Source organism: Notamacropus eugenii, chromosome 3 (genome assembly GCF_028372415.1).
Source record: "Notamacropus eugenii isolate mMacEug1 chromosome 3, mMacEug1.pri_v2, whole genome shotgun sequence".
NCBI lineage: Eukaryota > Metazoa > Chordata > Mammalia > Diprotodontia > Macropodidae > Notamacropus > Notamacropus eugenii.
The window spans coordinates 274639298-274666214 of NC_092874.1; the positions used below are offsets into that span (position 1 = coordinate 274639298).

The 26917-nt window shown below is 39.4% G+C and overlaps 1 long non-coding RNA gene across 4 annotated transcripts in view; it reads right to left on the reverse strand.

Moving 5' to 3' along the window:
- LOC140534484 (uncharacterized) overlaps window positions 1-26917 on the reverse strand; it is a 394676-nt gene that overhangs the window by 62304 nt on the left and 305455 nt on the right. For 3 of the 4 annotated variants that reach the window (XR_011977337.1, XR_011977336.1, XR_011977334.1), the window contains 2 exons: window positions 21103-21205; window positions 18024-18622 (listed from right to left, as the gene is read on the reverse strand). This is a non-coding gene — a long non-coding RNA (uncharacterized lncRNA). Of the gene's footprint in view, window positions 1-18023; window positions 18623-21102; window positions 21206-26917 lie in introns of those variants that run through there. The other variant, XR_011977335.1, reaches the window with a different exon arrangement.

A 26917-nucleotide genomic window follows, 5' to 3' on the forward strand; every position in this document is an offset into this window, starting at 1 on the left:
TTCCTTAATCAAGTCAAGACCTGTAGGTTTAATGGCTGCCACTGTTTCATAATGTGTAATTTGGATCATTCAGACTCTGACATTAATTTTGTGACGTGAAAAGTATTGTGATAAGATAACAACCATGGGGAGAAAAATGCCTATCAGCTCCATGCTTTTCTTGTACTTTCTCCCATAATGATCATTGGACATAAGGATCAGACTGGGGCCTCTGGAGATAGGAAATTTATAGACTAGCACCCTATTGCCTTCTCCCCCCTCTTGTTGTTTCCAGATAAGAACAGGGACAAAATAGGATGCATTTGGGCTTCCCTATAACCTACCTGTGATGCAAAAGAATTTTGTTTGGAAGAAGGAAGGGTGAAGAATTCATTAAAGTTGCTATGTTATGATCTGCATTGTCATTTAATTTTGTTTGACATTTAATTTAATATTAAAAACTTTATTTAATATGCAACAATATTTTAATTATACCCAGGAACCCTTTGAAACACTAATCTGTATGGTAACTAAGGCAGCAATGGTTTGTTTTTATCTTTTTAGCCAAAAGTGCCTGGCCCATAGTAGGTGCTTAATAAAGGCTTGCTGCTTGATTAGAGACCATATTTAGAATAAATACTTGGCATGAGAACACTTTAAAAGCTTACTGACCCAAGAATGAGCACATGAGTAACTTGTATGGAAATGATCATTCTAAGTTGCTTTGAAATTACTTCTTCTCTTGAATGCTCTAATTTAAGTCATCCTTTCAATATTATTTACACTATTCATTTAGCAAATTCCCTTTTGCAGACTGCATATATAAACTTCAATCTGTTCCTCATATGAATTATCACACATTTTTAATTAGACAGGTCCAAATTAATAAGATTCTGTTGTTATTATTAATGGTTATCATAAGAGCTGACATTTACAATGTGCTTTATGGTTAACAAAATGCTCTACATAAATCAGGGTCATTTGATCCTCTCAATAACCTTGTCAGGTAGGCAAGGCAGTGCAGGGTGGGTATTATTATTAGCTTTTGGCAGATGTGGCAGATATGATTCATAGGAGATAAGTTGACTTGCCTCAGCTATTGAGGCTGAGGACATAGAGCTACTAAATTGATAGAGATGGCAATGAAACCTAAGATTCCTTGACTCTAAATCTAGTGATTTAAATAATAATTTATAATCTTGATTATAAAATAACTAATATGTTCAAGTATATTTAATGAACTTTAGCAATAAATAATAACTTTGATTATCATAGTTTTATTAAAAAGCAATAATTTTAAGATGTAATTATTTTAATTGTTATACTATTACATTAAAATATTATTATAATAACATATTATAACATTTGCTATTAAATAGTATTATTTCATCAAGATACATAGTTATCCAAAATGTTGTAACCAGTTGTTCCATATTTTGACAAAGTTATGAGATTGACAGCCCTGGGGAATTCTATAACTGTGATATAGCTGGGTTTTACAAAGGTACTTGAAAAATCTTTTATGATATCCTTGTATATAAGTGGGAGAAGTGCGAGCTAGAGAACACAACTTAAATGGATCTGTTGATATCACAAATTCGGGAGTTCCCTTGTAAGATACTGATCACAAACATGCCTGCCCATCCTGCATGACTCTCATTCATGCCTTCCCATAAATTAGCCATTGTGAATCCACTCAACGTCATCTTCATTCACTCCTGAGATCATTTGAGTATCAGTTGAAAACTTTGGCTATCTATTTGTTAACCTAACACTCTCATCATGAGCAGGTTACCTCCTCTTTCCATCACAGAATTCCTTCAAGACGTCTTTCACTCCTGTTTTTTGGAATTTGATTTTCATTATATAGTGCAGTCTACCCATATCTACCATGTGCTTCCCCATTGTTCTTTGTATGATATTAACTCTACCTGCTTATTCTACTGGATAAGCAATGGACTTGAAACTGGTTGAATAATTGGATATAAAGAGCATTGGTTAATGAGTCAATGACAACTTGGAGGGAGATTTCCAGTAGAATTTCCTAGGGATAAGTTCTCGTTTCCGTTCTTTTCAGCATTTTTACCCATGATTTAAATGACATCCAAAATGGCATGCTTATCAAATTTGCAGATGAATCAGAACTGGGAAACATAATTAACACAGTGAACACCAGAATCAGGAACCAAACAAATGATGATGGATTAGAATTGCTTTCCATGAAATGTAAAAGACTTAGAGAAAGGTATCCATTAAGTGTGTTGGACTCTTGGAGAACAAAGATTGTCTCCGATCCTTCTCTGTATCCCCAGTATTTAGCAAAGTGCCAAGCGTATAGTTGGTGCTAAATATATGCTTGTTGACTGAAGGATATGAGGGAGATGATAAAGAACAGTTGTACCAGATTAAGAGCATGGATAGATTGTAATTCGCATTGATATAAGGAATGATCATATCGATAGTCAATGGTTCATAGCCATGGGAATATTGAAGCTGATATTACAGAAAAGGAGGTTGGGCCAATGTTGCAACAAGAATGAGAGACATTAGTCTCAAGAGGAAAACTGGTGTCCCTGAAATGCTGAAGGAACAAAAATAAGATCTCCAGGGTTCTTGGTCTTCACACCAGTCACACTCCCACCTCAGAGAAACCTCAGCCATGGAAACCGATCCCCGCCCCCGCCCCACTTTCCCATTGGTAGCTCTCCTAGACCACAGATTTGGAAGGAGCCATAGCCATTCTTGCTTCACTCCCAACTCACTAGGTGTTATTTTTCCCCATTAGAATATAAGGTCCTTGACAGTAGGTACAATTTCCCTGCTAATATTTACATTCTTAGCACTTAATACACTAACACAGCGCCTGGTACACAGTAATTGCTTTAGTAAAGGCATCCGTCCATTCATCTGTTTGTCTGTCTATCTGATTCTATCATCTATCTATCATCTATCATTTATCTATTTATCATCTATCATCTTTATTTTTTCTTATTTATATTTCTCTCTCTCTCTCTCTCTCTCTCTCTCTCTCTCTCTCTCTCATTACCAACTTATCTAGGGAGAATTTACATAGAAGTTCGACAGCTCTCTGAGGATGAGAAGACATGGAAGTCTTTTGCCCTATATTGGTGTAAAGAGTAAGCAAAATAATGAAAATGAATAAATGCTAAAGTTCAGAAATGCAGTAGGGGCTCAATAAATGTTGGTTGAAAGAATGAATGAAACCATGGAAAAATGACCATCATCAACCCCTCTTCCTGTTTTGGTTGTCTGACGTACTTTTATGTTTTCTTCTCCATTATTTTTTTCTTTCTTTTTTTTCAAGATGGTCTTTGATGTTCATTGTAACTAGGTTTTGCTTGGGTGAAGATGCTGAAAGAGGAAGATTTCACACTATGACTGACCTCAGTCCCAGAAACCCTGCTAATCCTTTCAAATACCATCTGGATATTAACAGTTATGAGAACATGGGCAAAACAACCCCACCTCTCTGGTCTCAGTTTCCCTCATCTATCAAATGGAAACAATGATAGTTGTAACACAGCAAAAAAAGCAAAGAAAATACCTTATAGGTATTATTGTGGGGCATATTGTGGGAACCAAAAGCAGGCAAACATATACAACATTTTTTCAAGCTTTGTATGAATAACAATTACCTGGAATCATAGGACCTGGGTTCAGATCCTAGCTATTCTATTAATTCTCTCTGTGACCTTGGGCAAAGTTGCTTTGCTCCTCTGGCCTATTCATTACCTATAAAATAAGTTAGGGGTAAATGGCCTTTAAGATCCTTTTCAGCTTTAAAACTATGATCCCATGATCTTCTTATCTCTAGGCCCACGACTGGTTCCTTTGGAACCAGGAAGTCAGATATCTGCCATTTTTATGGTGTTTGGTTTATTGGTATGTCTGGGTATCAGTGAGATTAGAATCGTAAACAGTCTCATAAAATGCATACTCAGCACTAGGCTTTAAAAGTTGCTTATAACCCACAGAAAGGGGAGTGTATCAACAGCTTAACATATATTTCCTCCAAACTACACTCCCAGCAATTATCCCATCCTTCATCATCCCAATTTTCAAAATGTATTTAGAGAGAGGGTGTGAAGATAGCTTAGGGAACTGATAATGAGCAATTGGTCTGTCCTATCTGTCCCAGATCAGTGTTAATTGTATGTTTGTCTTTATTATCTGTTGGCCTCCTTGAACGAGTGATTGAATAACATGAGAACGTTTTATTTTTTTGGACTGGACCTTTGATTTTATTGGCATAGGGAACTCTCTGGTGAGAAAATTCACTCTGTCAAAGCAAATCAGTACCTGCTCTGCAGCTTAGAATCTTAGAAAGATCCCTGGGCCACCAAGAGGTTAATTGACTTGCCTTGGGTCAATATATCCAGTATGTGTCAGTCATGGGACTTGAGCCCAGATCTTCCTGGTTTCAAGGCCAGCTCTCTCTCTTTACCCATTAAACCATGTTGACTCTCACGGCAACCTTATAGGTCTCTCTAGATAAACGGTTCTAGCTAAATTCACCAGCCAAATGAAACCACTGATATGCTTGAATGCTCCTACTCTCCACCCATGTCTAAATTTACCAGTTGGTTGAACTGACCAAAGTGGTTGTCATAGAAATGTCCTTTTCTTTAGCCATTTTTTCAGTCATGTCCAACTCTTCATGACCCTATGTGAGCTTTTCTTGGCAGAATTATTAGAGTGGTTTGCCATTACCTTCTCCAGCTCATTTTACAGATGAGGAAATAGAAGCAAACAGGATTAGGTGACTTGCTTATGGTCACTCAGTTATTAAGTGTCTAGGGTCATATCTGAACTCCGGAAGATGAGCCTTCCTGACTACAAGCCTAGTGCTCTATTCACTGTACCATCCAGCTACCTCTAGAAATATCCTAAGAGACATTAACAGTCATAGGAAAGTATGCTCTAAATCACAAACTAATAAATAAATATAACTCAAAACGATCCTGAGGTTTTACCTCATACCTAGCAAAGTGGCAAGATGACAAAAAATGGGCATAACCAATGTTGGAGGGGCTGTGAAAAGAAAGGCACATTAGTGCATTCTTTATGTAGCTGTGAATCAGGATAACCATTTTGGAAAGCAGTTTGAAATTATGCCAATAATTATGAAAAAATATCCAGCCTTTTGACCCACAAATGCCACTGTTAGGTTTATTTATACCCCAAGGAGGTAGTTGATAAGAAGCACCCATATATTTCAAATTTTTAGATCACAGCTGTTTTATGGTAGCAAAGAATTGGAATAAAGATATCTATCAATTGCATGAATGCAGTGGAATATTACTGTGCTGTAAGAAATGACAAATGGGACAAATACAAAAATACATGGAAAGACTTTTATGAGGATGCAGGGCCAAGGAAATATGCAAAACTATTACAACAATGTAAATGAAAAGAATGACCATAGAACGATAGAAAGTGAAACCTGCAAAATTACAGAGAATAAGCCAACTACAAACAAGAGATCAAGGAGATTACTCCCACTTCACTTCCTTGCAGAGTTGGGTCCATAGGGGTGGTAGGTTGCATATATTTTCAGCCTTTTGTTCCTCTTCTTCCTCTTTTTTTATTTGTTTTATTTTATTTTATTTGTTATATAGGATGGTTCTTTGGGAGGGTTAGTCAGTCAAGAAATGTTTATTAAGCATCAGGCATTCTGCTAAGAACTGTGGATACAAATAGAACAAAGAAAGATGGTCCCTGCTGTCAGGGAATATACAATCTAGTGGGGAAAAACAGCATATAAAAAAAGCTGAAAAGAAGAGGGATGGGGGATACAGGTACTCGGAAGGGGAATGGTGGAGGCCAGTCTAAGGAATGCAACTGGTGGGAAATGAAGGTTGGCCTGTTTGGAGATTATGGAAAGAGACCTTTGTCCTCTAGCCCCTCAATCAGAGTGGTAGAAGGTATAGAGGGTACAGAACAGGGGAGTTCCAAAGTTGATGCAATCTTGCAAGATGATAGGGTTTCTGGTAAGAGATTTCCTGGGAGCAAGATGGTGTTAGAATCCAGTGTGTTGCCTAGGCAATATTCACAGCACTGGTGATAACTATGAATATGCCAGCATAGTTCTCAATCACAAAGTGTAACAGACTTTACATAGAGAAGGCAGAAGAAAAACATTTATTCAGACACCAGAAAGCCAGATCCCAAAACCAGAAGGCCAGATCTAAGACTATAAACTGCAGAGAAAGCACTGACCTACATTAGTAAAGGGAAGTTTTTTTATCTGGTAGTTCCCTATGCCAAAGTAATTGCAGGTACACTATCTCTCACTATATTTCAACTACATTATTTTTTCTGCAGGAGATCTCTTCCTTTGCCCCACTCAATCCTCCCAGATTACAGACCATAATTAAGAAGACCAAGGTCTCCCCCTGCCATTGCAGTCTTCTTGACCTGTATCTTGCCATGACCAGAGGAAAGAGTGAGGCAGATGGTTTCGCACACTCTGCCTCACTTAAATCCAATTCCCACTCAAGTCAAGACATCATCCTCATAATGTCGTTGATCCTCTTCAAAAGGTGAAGGATGAACAACTACTTCCCATGTACTTTCTAAATGTATATCTTGTAGATTTAGTCATAACTTGGGTAATAACTATAAGGTATAATTTATAATTAGGTAGAGTTGTTTCCTCCTTTAGAATGTGAGATCCTTGAAGACAGGGATTGGGTCTTTGTTTTTTTTGCCTTTCTTTGCATTCCCAGTGATTGGTTCTTAGTAAAAATACTTAATGATTAGTTGATGACCTACTGAGTGATTATACTCCTCAATTCCCTGCCCCTCTCTTCTGTGAGGGCAGGAGGCAAGAGCTCTACCTTAATTCTCACATCATTAGTTCCCACTGTGTGAACAATGGTTACTCCACAAATGTTTGATGATGCTAATAAAAGGCCAGGTCCTCCTCCCTACATGCCTGGCCAGCTGGCAGAAAGCCTAGGGATTGCTACAGAGATTTTCCTCCCTCTGGGTGAACTTTTGCCCCATCTATCTCGGTGTTCTGTCTCGGAGTAACACATCTCGATTTTACTGTGCATGCCCCATCCCATTCTGTTTTATGAAGTATGCCTTGGGAATCTAAAGCCAGTCAAATTGAGTAAGGTCATTATATGGGGTCATCTCTCTAGGTCAGCTGCACAGCTCAGTGGGAAAACACAGGGTGCAAGAGGAGTCAGATCTGCAGTCAACTTTAGAAGTATGGTGGTTGTTTTGTTCATAGACTCATACATCCAAAGGACCTCATGCTCTATCTAACCCCAACATTCTGATTTAATCAATCGACTTTATTTTATAGATGACCAAATTGAAACCAGAGAGGTGAAGCAATTTAGGATTGTGGCATCATAGACTTAGTGTTGGAAGAGACCATAGCTATCATCTAGCCCAACTGCTCATTTGGCAGATGAAGAAGTTGAGGGTCACCAGGGTTTACTAACCTATCATACAAGTAATAATCATCACAGGTGGGAATTGGATGTCTTGTCCTCTGCATTTAAGGCCAGAGATCATTCCACTGTACCTTGTTGGGAAAACAGAGGTTGAATGGGAGATGGAGAATATCATACAGGGTTCTAGTCACTGAACCTTGGTTTGCCTCAGTTTTCTCATCTATAAAATGGGGATAATAATAGCCCCTATCTCCCTAGTGTTGTAAGGATCAAATGAGATAATTATTGTAAAGCACTTAGCACAGTGCCTGGTATAGAACAAGTGCTATATAAATGTTAACTATTAGTTATTATTCTAGCAATGAGATGTGAGAAAGATGACTAGCCAGCAACGTCCTTGAAGAGGGTCCAATGCGAAAACTTCAGGCTGCTGATGATAGCTGCTGGGAAAAGGCAGCTTGTTACAGTGGTTAAAGTGCTGAACTTTGGCATCAGGAAGGACTGAACTCAAACCCCGATTCAGATGCTTCATAGTCTTGTGACCTTGGGCAGGTCATGTGAACTCTCTGAGTCTCAATTTCTTCACCTGGAAAATGGGGCTATTGTGAGAATCAAATGAGGTAAAAGCTCTTTGAAAACCTTAAAGTGTTAAATGAATAGTGCTTTGCAAACTTTAAAGTGTGACATAAATGTTGACTGACAGTTTGCCCCTTCATTATCTGAGAGGTGGGAGTTTGTCCTTTGTTCTCAGAGAAGATCACGACATCAGGGAAATGGCGCCATGACACACAAGTGAATTGGATTTCAGTGAGGGAGGGCCATGCAAAGTCACCACTCTCACTTTCTCCTCTGCAGTCATCTGAGTCCTGTGGCCAGATCGGGATGACTGGAGATGGCCCTAAGAGTTAGTGGGACTTAGAGGATAGAGCTCCGGACATGGAGCCAGGAAGACCTGGATTCAAGTGCTGCCTCTGACACATAATAGATGTGTGACCCCAGACAAATCATCTAACACCTGTACGTCTCAAGTAACTTCTCTCCTAAGTCACAGAGGATTGTACATCTGTCTTTGTGGAGGGAATTCCCACACCAGGAGTTCCGCAGGCTCTCTAGATCTCAAAAGCTTCATTTATGTTTGTTTTTCAAATTCGTTTACAAGAGCTCATATCCCAGGCATAAAAGCATCTTAGCCTGGCATTCAAGGTATTCCACCTTCTTGTTTCTACCTGCGTTTTGGACCTTATCTCACACTATTCTTCTCCACACCCTCTACATTCCATCCAGACAGGATTCATGTGGTTTTTAATTTCCAGTAATGGGAGGAAGCATTATGAGAGAGAAAGACCACTGATGTGGAACTGGAGGGACCTGGTCTTTGCACCAAATTCACAGAATCCTATCTGGGAAGTAATTCAAGAAAATACTCAGTCCAAAGCACTTCCTCTTTCTTTCTTTTCTTTCTCTTTCTTTCTTTCTTTTTCTTCCTTTTTTCTTTCTTTCTTTGTTTCTTTGTTTCTTTCTTTTTCTTTCTTTCATTCCTTCCTTCCTTCCCTCCTTCCTTCCTTCCTTTTTCTCTTCCTTCCTTCCTTCCTTCCTTCCTTCCTTCCTTCCTTCCTTCCTTCCTTCCTTTCTTCCTTCCTTCCTTCCTTCACTATCTCATACACGATACAGGCAGTGCAGAGCCTTACTCATGACATGATATAAAAGTTTGAATCTACTCCCTTTCTCATGTGGGCTATTTTGCCCCTTCTTATGCAGCAAGAAGTAATGGCCCACGTTCTTCATGGTTCACCATAGTGGTGCCAGACTCAGTGTGGACACCCCATCAGCTTTAATCCCACTGCATCTCTGAAGTCCTGAGCTTGAGACCCATCAGCCTCAGTCTCCTGGTAACAACACCACATCAGGCCCTTCATCCACTATTCTCAGCTGCCCCTTAATAAATGATTATTCAATGAATGAAGGTAATTTACAACCCTGCAGGGTGCTCTCTTCCCACTTGAAAATGTATGATATTTTGTTTGCTTGGGCATATACACAGCAAGCCAGGGCAAATTCCCCTAAGAGCAGGCTATTTATAGGACCAAAGAACTAGACTAGGCTTTTTAAACCTTTTTGTGGGTCATGGATCCTCTTCGACAGTCTGAAGAAACCGATGGACTTCTTTGCAGAATTAAGTTTTTATTTTCAGAATAATGTTTTAAATGCATAAGGTAAAAATACATAGGGTTACAAAGGAAACCAATTGTATTGAAATAGTTATCAAATATGTTCTATACATGTTTGTGGACCCCAGGTTAAGAATCCTTCATCTGGAGCGAGAGGGATCTTAGGTGCCATTTACTGCACTACCCTCCTTCTAAAGATGAGTACATGGAGACATGGGGAGATTAAATGATTAACCCAAGGTTATAGTCAGTAAATATTAAGAAGTAGGATTTGAATTCAGGTCTTCTGACTTTTTCCATTATCCCAATCCGCTTCTCTATTTGTTATAGGCAGGATGATTCTGCTGAGCTCTCTTTTAGCCAGTTCTCATGATGTTAGGTCTTTCATCAAAATTCCAGGGATTGGAAGTTGTCAGCATTCTCTCTAACTGCCGAAGCCACAAAAAGTGCAGCTTACAACACAGGGAAGGGGGCAAGGGTCCGATGTTACACTGGGGTTGGTACAACCTTAATGAATAGCTGCCTGGGAGAAGTCAGGACCCCTCTGCTGGTCCATGAAGGACAACTTGTCCACTTTCCTAAGGAAAATGGAGATCAAGAGAGAATATAACCTTGGCCAGCATGCTGGCTTACCTCTCTTTGCCACCTCCCATGTCATTTCCTTTTGAGCAGATGGTATCATTGTACTGGTTAGGAATCTGGGCTCAGTTCAAGAAGAGTGTTTCATTTCTGCTGGAGTTGCTGAATCTGAGAAGACCCATGGAGAATTAATATACCTCCATATTTCTCTAGCATCTTTCCCCTGTGTGATACATGCTGTTTTAATATTGTACGCCATTTGACCATCACATGAAAATTTGCTGGGCTCAAACCTTGCCTTCTTGGTTCATTCCGCACAGTCTAACACTCTTCAGATGAAAATAAAAATAAAACAAAGTGCTGCTCAAGTTAAAATCTCTTCCCCAAATGTGCCGGGCTAGCTGAAGTGACTAAAGTGTCATGTTTTGGGACTCATCTTCATGGAGCTGGCATGCCCTTAATGATTAGCCCGTGTGACTTCCACGCCCCCATGGTGACTTCTGCAGCTCCTCTGAGTACCTCCCTGGTCCTGCTTTGGGTGAGAGGTCCATGGGATGGCTGAGAGGCCATCTCTCCTGTGAGAAAGCTAGTTAAGCAGCAATTAAACAATTACAATGAAAGGTTTCTATCTTATAATGAACCCCCTGGCACCTTGCCAGTTAAAAACATCCCTGGTGCTGCACCCATTAGCAGATCCCCTCCTGCCTTCCTCTTCTATTCATTTCAGATGGCTTGTAGGCAAGGGCACTCCTTCAGTTCTTATTCTAGCTCTTTCCCAGCCCTTTGAGTGGGTCAACTTTTGTAGCTACAAACTACCTAGTCAACCCTCTCCCCATGTTGCAGACGAGGAAACTGAGACCTAAGAGGACTTCATGACTTACCCATGATTTCTAGTTAGTGGAACAGATGTAACTAAGAGTCTGGAATTCCAGTTTAATCCTCTTTCCACTATATCATAAATCTTTGTTCAACTTATTCATGAACTTAGTCACAATACAAAGCCCAATTCAACATCCTGGGTGGCGAGGTTGCGGGTAGCCAAGTTTCTTTACACACAGAGAGAATATTTCATTTTGTTTTATAAAGTGGGAATCAAAAAAGTATAGACTTAGTGATGGAAGGGACCTTAACTTGAAGTTTGTGAACTTTAAGAAAAATAGTTTTATTTCCATATTTCAATATGCAGGGTTTCCTTTGCAATTCTATGTGTTTTATTGAATGCATTTGAAAAATTATTCTGAGAGGCAGTGTCATCATCAGATTGTCAATGGGACTGATGAAACACAAGAGATTAAGAAGCCTTGATTCCATTTTAAAAACCAGGAAACTGAGGCCAAGAGAGATGAATTGTTCAGGATCAGCTGTTGCTCATGTGATTCAGTGAGATTTTTGTTTATAACTCATGAGTTGAAGTTTTAGAATACTCAGGCAGTTTTTCAGTGGTCTCTCCCATTGATGGTAAGAAGGAAACAAGGAACTATTTTTCCCCAGAGTAGCAAACTTCAAGAATTCAGAGAAACATGGGAAGAGTAGTATGAAAACAGAGATAGAAAAACAAGAACAATAAACCCAATTATGTTCATGTAAATGAAAATATCCTAATATGTCTAAACTATGAAATTTTGAAAAGCTCTAATAATAACTCTTGATAGCCATTATTATAATTACTATTATTAATTTTGGAGGTAATTACGTAGTATAGTGGATAGAGCACTGGATCTGGAGTCAGACATGAATTCAAATCTAGCCTCTGACACTTATTAGTTGTGTGACTATGACCTCAGTTTCCTCATTTGTAAATAGAGATAACTCCCAGGGTTGTTATAATAATAAACTGAGATAACATATGTAAAGCACATTTAAATCTTAAAGCACTATATAAATGCTGGCTATTATTAGTATGAGGACAGCTAGGTGGTGCAGTGGATAGAGTGCCAGATCTAGAATCAGGAAGACCTGAGTTCAAATCCAGCCTCAGACACTTACTACCTGTACGACTCTGGGCAAGTCACTTAACCCTGTTTGTTTCAAGTTTCCTCCTCTGTAAAAGAAGCCGGAGAAGGAAATGGCAAGCCACTCCGGTGTCTTTGATGAGAAAACCCCAAATGGGGTCACAAAGAGTCAGAAATCATTTCTATTAGATCCCTTAAAAGAAACTGAATTTTGAGTAACTGATCTGTTATAGGGACAGATTAAAAAAAAAAAAAAGAAAGAAACTCTTTTGCTCCCAGAAGAAAGGTGAGGAACCAAGAGAGAAGAATATTGTATATGTTATCAGAGAAGATCACCATATTGGGTGTTTTTACTCAAAAGCATTCAATTCTGGGGGCAGGATGGAGGGAGGATTATTTGTAGAAATTATAAGTATATAAAAACAAAATCTATCAATAATATGGGTTTTTTTCAGCCAACTCAAACAATGGACCCTTTTGCATCAATTGCTGTTGGCCTGCAAATTCTAATGACAGTATATTCAGGTGTGTGTATATGTTCATCCTTTGTTGCTGAAGAAGACCATGCCATCAGAAAAATGATGACATGACTTGCACTTGACTTTGTTTTGAGTGAGGGAGGGGGTAGGAGAATAAGCAGAATGTCCAATGGCCTGGGCTCTTATCACTTTTTCAGCTCTGTCTCATTGGGCAGACAAGTCACTTTAACTCTGCCAGTCTCAATTTCCTTCCACCTGCTAAGAGAAATTGGATGAAGTGACCTCTATCTAGCATTCCTTCCTGGTCTAAATCTCTGATCCTCTGAAAATGAGGAGATACAACTAAATGATCCCCAGGAGTAATAACATCCTATTATTCTAATTTAATCTATTCTCAATGAACTGCTCAAATATGGAGGTAGCTAGATGGCACAGTGGATAATAAACTCAAGAAGCAGTTAAGTGCTTACTCTGGACCAGACACTATGCTAAGGTTTGGGGATACAAAGAAAAAAAGGTAAAAGCATGATTTTTTGACCTTCAGGAGTTTACACTGAAATGGAGGAAGATAACGGATATAAAAAGTGAGTTGAAGAGGTGTGAGGTAGGGGAAGATACCTGCATAGGGTGGTGGGAAAGTCTGGAGAATCAGGGATGGAGCTGGAAGAGGAGTGAACAAGTGAATATGGCTGGCCTGGGTTTTCTCAAAATGGATGCTAAGGGAGGAACTCACCAAGGGGAGGTGGGGACTACAAAACTGGACTTTCCAGGATAAGAAGGCAACTGAGGCATATTGGAAAAGTTCAGAAAATGAGGAGGAAAGCCAGAAAGAGAAGTGTTTAATTTGGAGTTAGGAAGACCTAAGTTCATTCCCCCTCAGGTACTTAGTAGCCATGTGACCCTAGGCAAGTCTCTATTTGCCCCAATTTCCCTACCTATAAAACAGTAAAAATAATAAGACAACCAACCTGACGGGGTTGTGAGGATTGAATGAGATAACGCATATAAAGGGTTTTCCAAACCTCCAAGAGCTACGAAAATTCTATTATTTATTGCACCCATTGATCAGGTCTCTGCAATTGTCTATTTTCTTTAACATCTTTGACAGCAAAGGACTTCTCCAACCTAGCTTCAACGACAAGAGTTTTAGCTTAACCCCTTGTTAGTGTGGTCTCTGTTGCTCATGTGTTCCAGCATGCATTTGCAGGTTCCCTCACAGAATTACACTTGTAAATAGAGCTCATCATCACCACCATCACCGCTGCGAGGTAATGAAGAAAAATGTGTTGGATAATGAGGAGAACTGCTTGCATTAGAGTAATGAAGAAAAATGATCAGAAATGCAGTAAGAACGGCGCCGATATTATTACCAGATGTAATTGACATGAGGTAATTGCTTTATTTTTTTTTCCTTCTTCATCTGAGCTTTGCAGATGACTTCAGAATTCTGCACGCCCATCTCCTAGTGGAAATAGGGACTGGGGTAATAAATTAAAGAGACAAAGTAGCTTGTTTTTTTTAGGGGAGGGGATTTATTAGTCTGTAACAGAAATAAATAAAACTTTCAAAGATTTAATAAAACATTCAAGAAAACATGCGTTCTTTTGTGCCATTATTTTAGCTGTTACAAACCAAGCCTTCTGTCAAAAAGTTACCAAGAGAAAGAATCAAAGAGAATTAGTGCCAAACAAACTCTAATCACTGATGCTACCATCTGAGCTGCTATTGGACAGATACCCCTCACCATATAGAAAACTAAATTAAGAAATATGTCTGTTGCCAATATTACTGCAAAGTGTAATTCTACTAAGACATATAAAAGAGTACTGACGTGTCATGGGGTACATAAAGTAAGATAGTATATGGTAGTGAAAAGGTTGTCTTTTGGTCATGTGATAAAGAGTAAGAAACTCCCTTCTTGGGATGCTTTGCCATTTAATCAATGTTCTTCCTAAAATATGGTATCCACAAACTGAGTGTAACATTCTTGGTGTGGTTTGATCACCCACTAAGGAGATCACTCTTTTAATTCAGTCTAAAACCACACCCCTATTTTTGTCTCTTATTAACATGCATAGCATTAATACGCAGACATATTAAACTTGGGGTTCACTAAAGTCCTCAGATTTTTTTTCTGATAAACTCTTGTCTAGCCATACCCTTCCTTCCTCTCTCCTTCTTATGAAGGTTATTTTTAAACTCAAGCATAGGAACCCACATCTATCCCTCTAGAATTTCCTCTTATTACATCTGACCTAACATTCTAACCTCTCAAGATTTTATTTTTGTATGTTGACTACCACTTAGTAGGTTTTACTGCCCCTCTGAGATTTGCTTCATCAACAGATTTAATGTACATCCATGTGTACCTCCATTCAAACTATTGATGGGAAAAAAAAAAACCAAACATCAGAAAGCACAGGACCTAGAGGTGCCTATTAATGGATCTTCTTTAGGTCTTTTCAACTAACATTCAACCAGTTCTGAATCTGCTGAGCTGGAGCATAACTTAACCCATGTCTCCCCATCCTTATAGTATGAGAGACTGAAAAATGACGAAGTCAGACCAGATGGTATCTTCTACCGCTAGATAGGTGAATGGTGACCATCTACTCATAACACAAGGGTAATGTTGGGCCATCCAACAGATGCCTCAAGGTACCTTAGGAGAGGCATCCTGCATGATTGGGTAGAGTATCAGATTCAGAGCTGGGAAAAATAAGTCTCAAATCCTATCCCCAACACCAGCCCTGAGCAAAGAAAGTTCCTTCAATTCTCTTAGCCACAGTTTCTTCATCTATAAAATTGAGATGGTAAGACTTGTTACAGCTTCACAAGGTATAAATAAGATTATGGGTGTAGTCCACTGAAGCTGTCAATGCTTACCAGAAATCTAGATAAATTACACCTGCCACATTCTCTTGATCCATTGGTCAAAGTGTAATAATAGTGTAGTGATAGTGTGTACCAGTGTAGTAATAGCGACCAAAAAGGAGACAAATTAGCTTGGTATGTGCCATTCTTGATAATATCTAATATTTATGTAACAGTGTGAGGGTTGTTAATAGCTATACATATATCATTCAATCCTCACACCAGTGCTGTTAGGTGGGCAGCAAAGGTATTATTATCCTCATTTTAAAGATTTGGAAACTGAGGTGCAAAAAGATTAAGTGACTTGCTCAGAATCACTCAGCTAATAGATGCCCAGGGTGGGATTCAAATCCAGATCTCTGGTTCTGAATCCCATTTTCCTTCCTAGATGTTCACAGTTTACCCAATGAAATTTCACTAGGAATCAAAGTCAAGATCACAGCAATCTCCACCCTCTCCTATAAAAAAAAAAAAAAAGAAAAATACATCCCTTTCTTTTGTTTTGCATGTGCTATTCTACTCTTTCAAAGACCACTGATAGGGGCTCAGCAATCATACTGACCAGTTCTTTCAATACTTTGCAATGTAGTTCCTTGTGCCTAGTGATCTGAACTATTCCTAAGCAGCCAGAGTCTCTCTTTTTGATTACTAACCCATCTCAGATTTCACCTCCTTTGTGCCATAGGTATTTTTGTTCCATCCTTTCCAGGCTAGAGATCAAAGGACCCAAATGCTGACACAGGCAAAGATTTGTTTCCCACGAACGAGCCAGTTCCTGCTCCAGCAAGAAGGGGACACTTACAGAGTGGGGCAAAGGTGGATAATTATAGACAGAATGCTTGGAAAGGGACTTTGAGTGATGGAAAACTTGGCAGTATTGAGGAGAGTTTGACAGGATGTGCAGGTCATGATCTCATTCAAATGGGAGAGTACTAGTGCTTCCTTGGCAGTGACCACAGAATCCTAGATTTGGAGCTGAAATGGATCTAAGAGGCCATCAAGTCCAGGGGCTCATAACTTTGGTGAACTATAAAAAAAAATAGATTGTGAGATGTGTATTTCAGCATAACTGACTTCTTTTGTAACATTGTTGATTTTATTTTATGTAATTAAAACCATTTCTCTGAGAACCAGGGCTGAAAATCTACCTTTAATCCTTATTACCTCGGTGATCTTGGGCAAGAGAAGTCACCTGTCTCCTTTGGCCTAAGCTTCTTTATCTTTAAAATAAGAGGGGTGGGCACAATGGCCTCTGATATCCCTTCCATCTCCAAAAATGCTCGTTCTTTTACTCATAGTGATTTCAATTTTTAAAAAAAATTTTTGGTTTTTTTTATATCAGTTATTTCCTGATATGCCTTACCCTACACTCCAATTTAGAGTCTTCCTTTGTAACAAAGGGGAAAAAAAAAACAGTACAGGTTCCTTGGAATAGTCAGCCTGGAGTAATTATGCCCAGTTTGGGAACTGAGGTATAGAAAGAGTAACGGACTTTCTCAGGATCACTCAGTTAATAGATGTCCTGGGTGGGATTCAAATCCAGATCTCTCTGATTCTGAATCTCATTTTCCTTCCTAGATGTTCATAGTTTATCCAATGGAATTTTGCTAGGAATCAAAGACAAGAACACAGCAACCTCCACCCTCTCCTTTAAAAAAAGAAAAATATATCCAGAGCCAGCTATGTTACTATGGACAAGCTACACTAACTGTGCCACCCTGGATAAATCACTTAACCTCTGGTTGTCTCAGTCATCCTCATCTGTAAAATGGGGATAGTAATAACACCTATGTCTAAGGTTGTTGTAAGGATCAAATGACACCCATTACTTTACAAAAACTGCCCAGCAAAGCTGGTTGGAATCATCAGCACAAGGGAATTTTCTTCCTAACAAGATGGTGACTAATCTATGGGCAAGATTGAGAAATTATCTTCCCCTAATCATCCCATGGAATCACAGAAATTGTACTGAGGGTTTCTGGTCAACCAATAGGCTTGAAGAACCCAAGTTTCTAATTATAGCAGCTATGAGTGACAGGCCAATCTCAAGGCAGGCAGAAAGGGGGAGAGATTTAGTGAAACAAAATTCCATTCACAAATATTTGCACAGTGATGAGTTATGTGCCCAGCTGTCTTGAGGCAGAACCAAACTATCTTCCTGTCTTTTGTCAGTGCAATTAACTTTTCCTTTATTAATTTAGAGGTTATTTCAGTTACTGCATATATGCTTAGCATTGATAATTAGTTCACTCTCTATGGTTCCTTTAAATGTATTTTAGTTTCCTTGTATATTTTTCTTGATATTAAGAATTTTTAATTTTCCTTCTGTCTCCTAGCAAGATGGCAACAACTAATTTTTTTGTATTCCCCTGATGCACAGTAAATTTTCTTCCAACCTTTTATTTTCATTCAGTGTCTTTACTTTCAAATTGCATTTTTTTTGTATGCAACACATTGTTGGATTTTGATTTCTGTTCCATTCTATCACTCACTTCAATTTTATTCAGAACCAAAATGTCATCAGTCTTGGAACCATAACAAATGAGTGGCCTAGGTTGTTGTCAGAAATAATCAGGTTAGAGGTATTTGGGAGGGGAGAGAAGAGTGGGGAGGAATGAGGGATGTTTGCATCATCAAGAGCTCTGGGCTGAGATGGAAACCATGAGAAAAGTAATCCAGAGCCATGGGAGGGGAAAGCATGGAAGACAAATTTCACTCACCTCACAATTTTGCCCAGCACCATGTATGGACAGAAAAGAGTCAGTTGCTGCTGTGAAAAATGCTGGTTTTCTGTTTATTTGTCCTTTAACTTAGGGTGAGTGATTAAAACAATAAAAGTTTTATTGATCATATTTTGATTTTTACATGACAGTCATTTTCAGGTATGACCCCAGCTCTATAACTTCCCTTATTGCTGCTTAGTCATTTTTTTCAGTCATGTCTGACTCTTTGAGAACCCATTTGGGGTTTTCTTGGCAGAGATATTGGAGTGGATTGTCATTTCCTTCTCCAGCTCATTTGACTGAAGAGGAAACTGAGACAAATAGGGTTAAGTGACTTGTCCAAGGTCACAAGGCTAGTAAGTGTTTGAGGTTGGATTTGCACTTAGGTCTTCCTGGCTCCAGGCCCTGCATTCTCTCCACTGGGTTACCTAGATGTGCCTTGCAAAAATAAAAAAAAAAAAAAAAAGCAGTTGAGTAAAACCACTTGAAACACTGCAAATGACCAATATATGTAACATTCTATATCCAAAGTACCCCACCTCTCCATTGAAAGAACAAAGTTGCAATTCCTCACCTTTTCTGTAGGCTAATTCTCAATCAAAATGAAATTTGCTGGTGAACTATTTGTGGGAGAAGGTAAAAGGAAAGCTGAACCATGAGGGACTGTGGAATGAGTAAGTGGAGTCAGAGAACCTGGATTCACATTTCACCTCTGATGATGATAGCTACCTAATGTGACCTTGGGCAAATCACAAAACCTCCCGAGGCCTCAGTTTCCTTTTCTGTAAAACCAAAGAGCTGAACTAGAGAACTGTTGAAATCCAATGCTGCTCTAAAGCTACACACCTACACAATATTTTTTTTGCTATTTTATTCTTTCTAATTAGGTCAAAGGAACATCCCTAGTGAAGGAATCTCTTTTGGAAAGATCTTGAAATCTAGTCTGAAAGCTCTATGCCCGTGGATAAGTCACTTTGACTGGATGGGACTCCTTTTCTTTACCTATAAAGTGCTGGGATTAGATTAGATACTGCTTTGTTTCTAGTTCATGAAACACTCCAAGGTCTCCTTAGGTCTAGAGTTCTCCAGTTCAGTGGCTTTTGCCATGTTCCTCTCTTAGCGTTCTGAGAAGTCAGGAAAGGGGTGGGAGCTGGCTCAGTTTTGTCTGTCTTCTTTTCTTCTTCCAGCCCAGGATTTCTCTGTCAGCAAGAATCTCTTTCCCATCACTCCCTCCCCAGTTTCCACCACTCCCCCTTCACCCTGATCTGTGTCCTTTCTGGGAAATGAAATAGATGGGCTTCTCGTCTGAAAAAAAATTAGAGATATTTGCCTTAGGAGATGGGTTTGTTGTTGTTGCTGTTGTTGTTGAAGGCTTTCATGGAAATTTGGGCCAGTCTTAGTAAGCCCAAATTATCTTCACTAAAGAGATGAGACAAGACAATTACCTTGCAAACTTTAGAGAAGGTTAGGAAAGAGCCTTCCCTCCCATGAATCACGGTCCTCCTTTCTGGGTCTTTTTCCTCTTTATGCAATGAGAAGAAAGGATTGGTTACACAATGGAGAGCAAGATAAGGAATCAAGAAGTCCTGGGTTCAAGTTCTGACTCTAAAACATACTGGTTGTGTGACTTTAGGCAAGTCACTTAACCTCAATGCCCCCGGGCAACACTAAGGCTAACACTATACGTTATAGAGAAGGTGGACATCTACACAAATAGGAGGAGAGAATTGTACTAATTAGCACTAACTAGCTCTGTGACCTTGGGCAGGTTCCTTAATGTCCTTAAGCCTTATATATATTTTTTTTGTTTGTTTATAAAATGAGGAGTTTGAGCCTTAGATGGGCTCCATCAACAAATATTTATTAACCACCTGTTACATGCCAGGCACTGTGCTAAGTGCCAGAGATACAAAAAGAAGCAAAGACAGTCCCTGATCTCAAGGAACTTCTGATCTAATGGGCAAGAAAGACCACATGCAAATAAATATATATAAAGCGGGCTATATGCAGGATAGATAGGGAAAAAATTAAGAAAGGGAAGGCACTAGAATTAAAAGGGCTTCCTATGGAAATCCCTTTAGTTGGGACTTAAAGGAAGCCAGAGAGGTCAGTAGTTACGACAGAGGAGGGAGAGTGTTTCCGGCATGGGGCACAGACAGGCAGAATGCCCAGAGCTGAGAGATGGTGTTTGTGAACCAACCAAGGGGCCAAAGCTTGCTGGGGAGGAAACACTAAAGCTACTCTCCTCTGAACTACTTTTTTTCAATTTTATTATATCCAGAAATATCAATGGAACACCACCAGCAGCAGCAACAAAAATCCAAGAATAGAAGGAAATTATATACTTTACTCAAGAAGTTTTCTCATTGTGAGGACCCATGAGAGTGCAAGATCATGGAAGCACAATGTTACAGATGGAGAAACTGAGGCCCAGGGATGGTTTCCCAACTTGCTCGAGTGTTCCAAGTAACACAGATGGATAAGTAGACTCCTTTTTTCCCCTTCCCTTCTCTCCCCTCACCCCCCCAATGAATTTCCATTCTCACAGGAAGGCCAGAGCCAATGGATAGCAGATTCCCTGCTGCTTAGTGCTAACAGACTTCTGATTATTTTCTCCCGCTATCCATCTTCACCTGTTGCTGGAAATTAGACTCTTCCCTGGAGGGGGTTAGAGGGAAGTGAGAGAGTGAGATGCCATGAGAAAGTCTCTTCCCTCACCAGCAAAGTACAGAGTATTTGCTCATTTCCACCAAAGCTGTGAGAACTCTAAAAAAGAATGTCTAGGCAGGCCTGGGAGCGTCTCATACAATAGAATTCTAAACTTGTTTTATCTTTGTCATCCCTCCCACCTCTGTTAGTGTGTGCTCTCATAGTGAAGGAGAAATAGTCATTTTTTTAAAAAAAAAACATTAACTTACCTCATACATTTGCAGGGGTTCTTGGTCAGAGATCATTGGCTAGATTTCAGGGAATCCATGGTGACCCTGGGCAAGTCACTTAAACTCTGTTTGCTTTAATCCACTGCAGAAGGAAATAACAAATCACCCCAGTATCTGTGCCAAGAAAATGGGGTCACGAAGAGTAGGGCACGACTAAATAATAACCCATGAACACAGATGGCAAAAAAAATTACAATTTTATTTTCATTAAACTGTAGTTGAAATTGAACATTTCTTCAATTATGAATTTTAAAGATCACATTATTCTGAGAAAGGTTCAGATTGAGATGGAATCCATGGCTGAAAAAGGGGTTAAAAATTCCTAAGAGGCTATTCTGAATTCTTTTTTTAGCCCAGGACTATAGCACCTGGGCATAGATTGCACCTTACCCTAGAGGCAATTAGGAGGTGAAGTGGACAGAGGAGTTGGCCTGGAGTTAGAAGACTTGAGTTCAAATCTGACCACAGACACTTATTAGCTGTGTGACCATGGGCAGCTCACTTCACCCTGTTTGCCTCAGTTTCCTCATCTGTCAAATGAGGTAGAGAAGGAAATGACAAACCACTTCAGTTTCTTCGCCAACAAAATCCCAAACGGAGTCATGCAGAGTCAGACACCCTTTGAGAAATTTACATAAAATTTCTCTTCTCCAGAATGGCAGATTTTATTGTCAATAGAAGGTTTTGATGAACACAACAGGCTAATATTTACTTAGCACCTACTATGTGGTAAACACTGTGCTCAGAGCTGGAATTAGTGTTAGATAAGACTTGGTTTGTGTTTCAGCTCTGGTCACTATCAATTATCCCCAGTTTACCTTATTTATATCTTATTCATACATAGCTGTTTGCTTCTTGTCTCCCCCCATTAGAGAGTGAGCTCCTTGAGAGCAGAGACTGATTTTTGACCTTATTTGTATTCTCTGCACTTGGCACATAGTAGGTGCTTAACAGATGTTCTCTGATTGACTAGATGAGTCACTCAATTTTCACAAACCCAAGAAAAATTGGAATTGTAAGAGCTGTACTCTCTACCTTCTGTATTTGTGCAGAGGATTCCCAGCCCTGGCACATGATAAGCCAAGGCTTGTAGATTGACTGATTGAGTATAACCCCAAAACAACCTTAATGTGGATTGTTATTAATTAACCCAAAAGACCGAAACATGGGCAATTGAAGGCCACCTATTTGGTGGTCTGTAGGCTTTGTTGCGCAAAGCTGGAATTTCAGTGCATTTTGAGAGGGAGCTGCCCACCTGTTTCACACAGAGAGCCTGCTTCAGAGTTAATAGCTCAATAAATACAGGACTGTATTCAGGTCTTGGGATTAAAGTTTAACAGACATAGATTAACTAGCTGCTTTATTAAATAGACATGAATGTCACCGAGGACCCAGAACTACTGGTCCCACAGCTCCCACAATCACTGCAACCAAGCATGACAAATGAGTCTAACCCAACCTTTCAGTCACATCTTATTCACCTCTAGCTACATTAGACACAGATACATCTGCTCAAGGGACCCTGGTTGGAGAAATCCTGTAGCCAGAGAAATAAAGGACATGAGGGGCCATCTGAGAAATGGGGACCAACATACGACCGTCGACTCAGAGCTGGAAGGGATCTTAGGTCCCTAGAGGTCATCTGGCCCAAATCTCTCCTTTTACAAAGTAAAAAACTGAGGCATAGGGCTAGGAAGTGACCTTCCCAAGGGTCACTGCTCACTATTGGCCATTGGCATAACAGTAGACTACAGTGGCCTAAGTAAGAAATCAGGAGACCTGCATTAGGATCCTAATGATAAGACTTAGAGAAGGAAGAGGGATCATTAATTCCAACCTTCTCATTTTACAGATGAGGAAACCGGGACCTGGAGGGCCTAAGTGACTTATCCAGATAAGTGTCTAAGTAATTGAACAAAAATAACACATGAACACAGATGGCAAAAAAAAGAAATGTTTTTATTTTCACTATTATTCTAGTTGAAATAGAACATTTCCTTCAGTTATGAATTTTAAAGAATACATTATTCTGAGAAAGATTCAGATTGCTCAGACATCGATGACCCAAAAAGAGACTAAAATTTCCTAAGAGGTTTTTCTGAATTCTATCTTTTAGCCCAGGACTATAGCAATTGGATATTGCTTGCACCCTCCCCGGGGAGCAGGTAGGTGGTAAAGTGGACAGAGACTGAACAGGAATTCAGGACCCTCCCCCTGTCAAAGTTCAGGACTGTCTCCTCTACTCTTTACATTACCTCTGAGTCTTTCTCTGGGACTCAAGTTTTCTCATGAGTAAAAACAAGGGGCAGGACTAAATAATCTTTAATAATTTTGCCAGTTCTAGTTGTTAACCAATCCAACCATCCTGCAGAGAAATTTGGAACCATGCCCAAAGGGTTATAAAACCGTTCATGCCCTTTGATCCAGCAATACCACTACTAGGTCTATACCCCAAAGACATTTTTATAAAGGTGGAGGGAAGAACCTATATGTACAAAAAGAAATGGAAATGGAAGGGATGCCCATCAACTGGGGAATGGCCGAACAAGCTGTGGGATATGAATGTAATGGAATGCTATTTTGCTATGAAAAAGGACAAACAAGATGTTTTCAGAAAAACCTGGGAAGACTTTCATGAATTGATGCAGAGTGAAGTGAGCAGAACCTAAGCAGCATACACAGAAACAGTAATATTGTATGATGATCAACTGTGAATGACTCAGCTAGTCTTGGCACTTCAATGATCCAAGACAATTCTGAAGGACTAGTGATGAAAAATGCTATCTCTCTCCAGAGACAGAAGTGATGGAGTCTGATATAGATAGAAACATACTCAATATTATTTTCATTGGTTTGTTTTGTTTTGTTTTTTGGTCTGTGTTCTTTTTTTTCTTCACAACATGGCTAATATGGATACGTTTTGCATGACTGCCTATGTATAATTTATATCAAAGTGCTTGCATTCTCAAGGAGGGAAGAGGGGAGGAAAGGAGAGATTTTGGAACTCAAAATTAAAAAAAAAGTTATTTTTTATTTACATGTTATTGAGAAAAGAAAGATGAAATAAAAATGAAATACAAAATAAATAAATGCTTTCTAGGGGGAAATAAATGAATTTTACCAGTTCTAAGATTCTAGGGTTCTTTTACTCATTTTTTCTTCAACTGGCACTTTTTGTTTTGAGCCTTGATGGGTCCTTGATTTCATCAGTGTCTGTCTTCCCTCGCTAATGTAGATTACTACTCTTTACCATCCAGCTTCCCCATGGTTTTTCTAAGAGGGTGTAACTAATATACTCAAAGGATTCTAAGTGAAACCTTTACTTCTAGGATTTATAGTCAACCTGACAGTTTAATTATTAAGCAGAGCACTCCTGTATATACACATCCAGCCTTAAGCTCCACCCTGAGCTCTAGTCTTGCACCATGAACTGGTTATTGGACATTTTGGCCTTTAAATCCCATAGGCATTTCAAAATCAGCACTTCCATGTCTTTGCATAGTTCATTCTCCAATGCTTGAAAGATGTTCCTTCTAATTTCTGGTTGTTCTTGTTTTTTAAACTCAACTAAAAAGCTATTTCCTATATGAAGACTTTAGTGATTCTCTTGAATTACTTGGTACTTATTTTTTGTGTATTTAGACATATATCGGAAAATAAGCTCCTTGAGGGCAGGAACAGTTACGTATTTATCATTGTTCCCCTATGATCTTTATACGAAACAGTGCAGCGGAAAGAACTGTGAAATTGATGCACTGAGCATGGTGTCATGATACCAAGTTGGAATTCCTGCACTGGCATTTACCACCTTTGTGGCTTTAGGAAAGTCATTTATCTTTCTGTGAATCAATTTCCTCCTCTGTAAAAATGAGGGGTTGCACTAGGTGGCCTCTAAGGTCCTTTCTAGCTTAAAATCTGTGATGTTATGAATGTCCTTGGGCCTTGGTTTTCTGTTCTGTAAAATATGGAGGTTGAGTTCAGTGACTTCTGACATTCCATCTGAATCTGCGATCCTAGGATTTGTTTTAGCTACTCTTTGGAAACAGAAATTTACCCAGATGATATAGACCAGGCTAATGAAGCTAAAATGAACAGGCCTCTATTATAATGACAATTTATATCACAAAAGGGAAGGTACATGATTTGGAACACTCTGGGAATGGGGGGTGGGTGTCTGCAGGGGAAAAGAAGAAGGTGGTGGTAAACCAAATAATAGAATTTCAGTCACTGAAGAGACAAAGACGCCACCATAACTCCAGGTTTCTCCATCCTTTCCTGGATGGGTTGGGGCATACTTGTGTTCAACACAACAAGGCTGCCAGCACTGTGGAAGAGAGCCTCCCTACTCCCCATCCCCCTTATACAAAAGGGCAGGGCATCTCTCAGGCATGTCTTACTAATTTCCTGTCTCTGATATTACAGGTAGGTAGGTTTCAATCAGCTAAAAGACTGGACATTTCCAGCAAGGGGATTCTAGACATGGGGAAAGGAGAACAAAGATTGGAGGGGCAGGTTACCAGATGGGATGAGAATGCATGCTTAGAGTAGAACCACTCAAAAAAAAAGAGGTGGATTCAGAAAACTAGACTACCACAGCTCTCCTAAGATTTAAAGGGCTGTGATATATGTTGATGGAGGGAATCACTACACTAATGAAATCTCACATGCTTGAAGTATCTTGCATTATAATTACATAAAAATAAAATGGGCAGGTAGGTGGCAAAGTGGATAGAATGTTAGGCCTGGCGCCAGAAAGACTCATCTTCCTGAATTCAAATCTGACCTCAGATACTTACTAGCTGAGTGACTCTGGGCAAGACACTTAACCCTGTTTGCCTCAGTTTCCTCATTTGTAAATATGAGCTGCAGAAGAAAATGGCAAACCACTCCAATATCTTTGCCAAGAATACCCCAAATGGGGTCAGGAAGAGTCTGACATGACTGAAAGAATTGAACAGCAAGCAAAAATAATGCTAGCCCAAGTTATATAGCAGTTTAAGACTTGTAAAGTACTTTAGAAAGATTATGTCATTTGATCCTCACAAGAACCCTACAAGGTAGGTGTGATCATCTTCATTTTACATGTGAAGAAAGTGAGGCAGATAGAGGCTAAGTGACTTGTCCAGGGTCATGTAGCTAGTAAATATAAGCTTGAATTTGAACCCAGTGTTCCACCCAGCTGCCATATGTGTATGTTCCCCATCTTCCTATAGGAATGTAAACACTTTGAGGGCAGGAAACAAGACTCAGAAATGATTTGTTTCTCCCATAGCACCCAGCATAGTTCTCTGTCCACAAAAGGAATTTGCTAACTTTTAAAAATTGAATTGAATTAATAGGAGCTTTCAGGCAGCTAAAAACCCAGGAGGTAGTCAGTCCATCAGAAATTTCAGTAATACATTCTGCTCTCCTGAGCATTGCCTGGAGTTCATTTAGCACTTTTAAGGTAACGAATACATCACCAAATTCCGTGACAGATTCCAGAGAAATGTGGGAGAGATGACAAAAAGGGCAGAAGGAAAGAGGGCTGAACCAGGAATCAGAAAACCCAAGTTCTAGACCCAGTCCTGTTGTCATCAGTCCCATAGCCTTGGGCAAGTATAGTTAACTTCCCTGAGCCTCAGTTTCTTTGTCTATAAAATGGGGATATTAATACCTGTCTTGCTTACGAGATGAGTATCCAACACTTAACAGAGAGCCTGGCAAACAGTAGGCACTTAATAAATGCTTGCTGACTTGACTTGTTGACTTTGTAATGCCACACAAATGAAATCTTACCACCTGTGTGACCTTG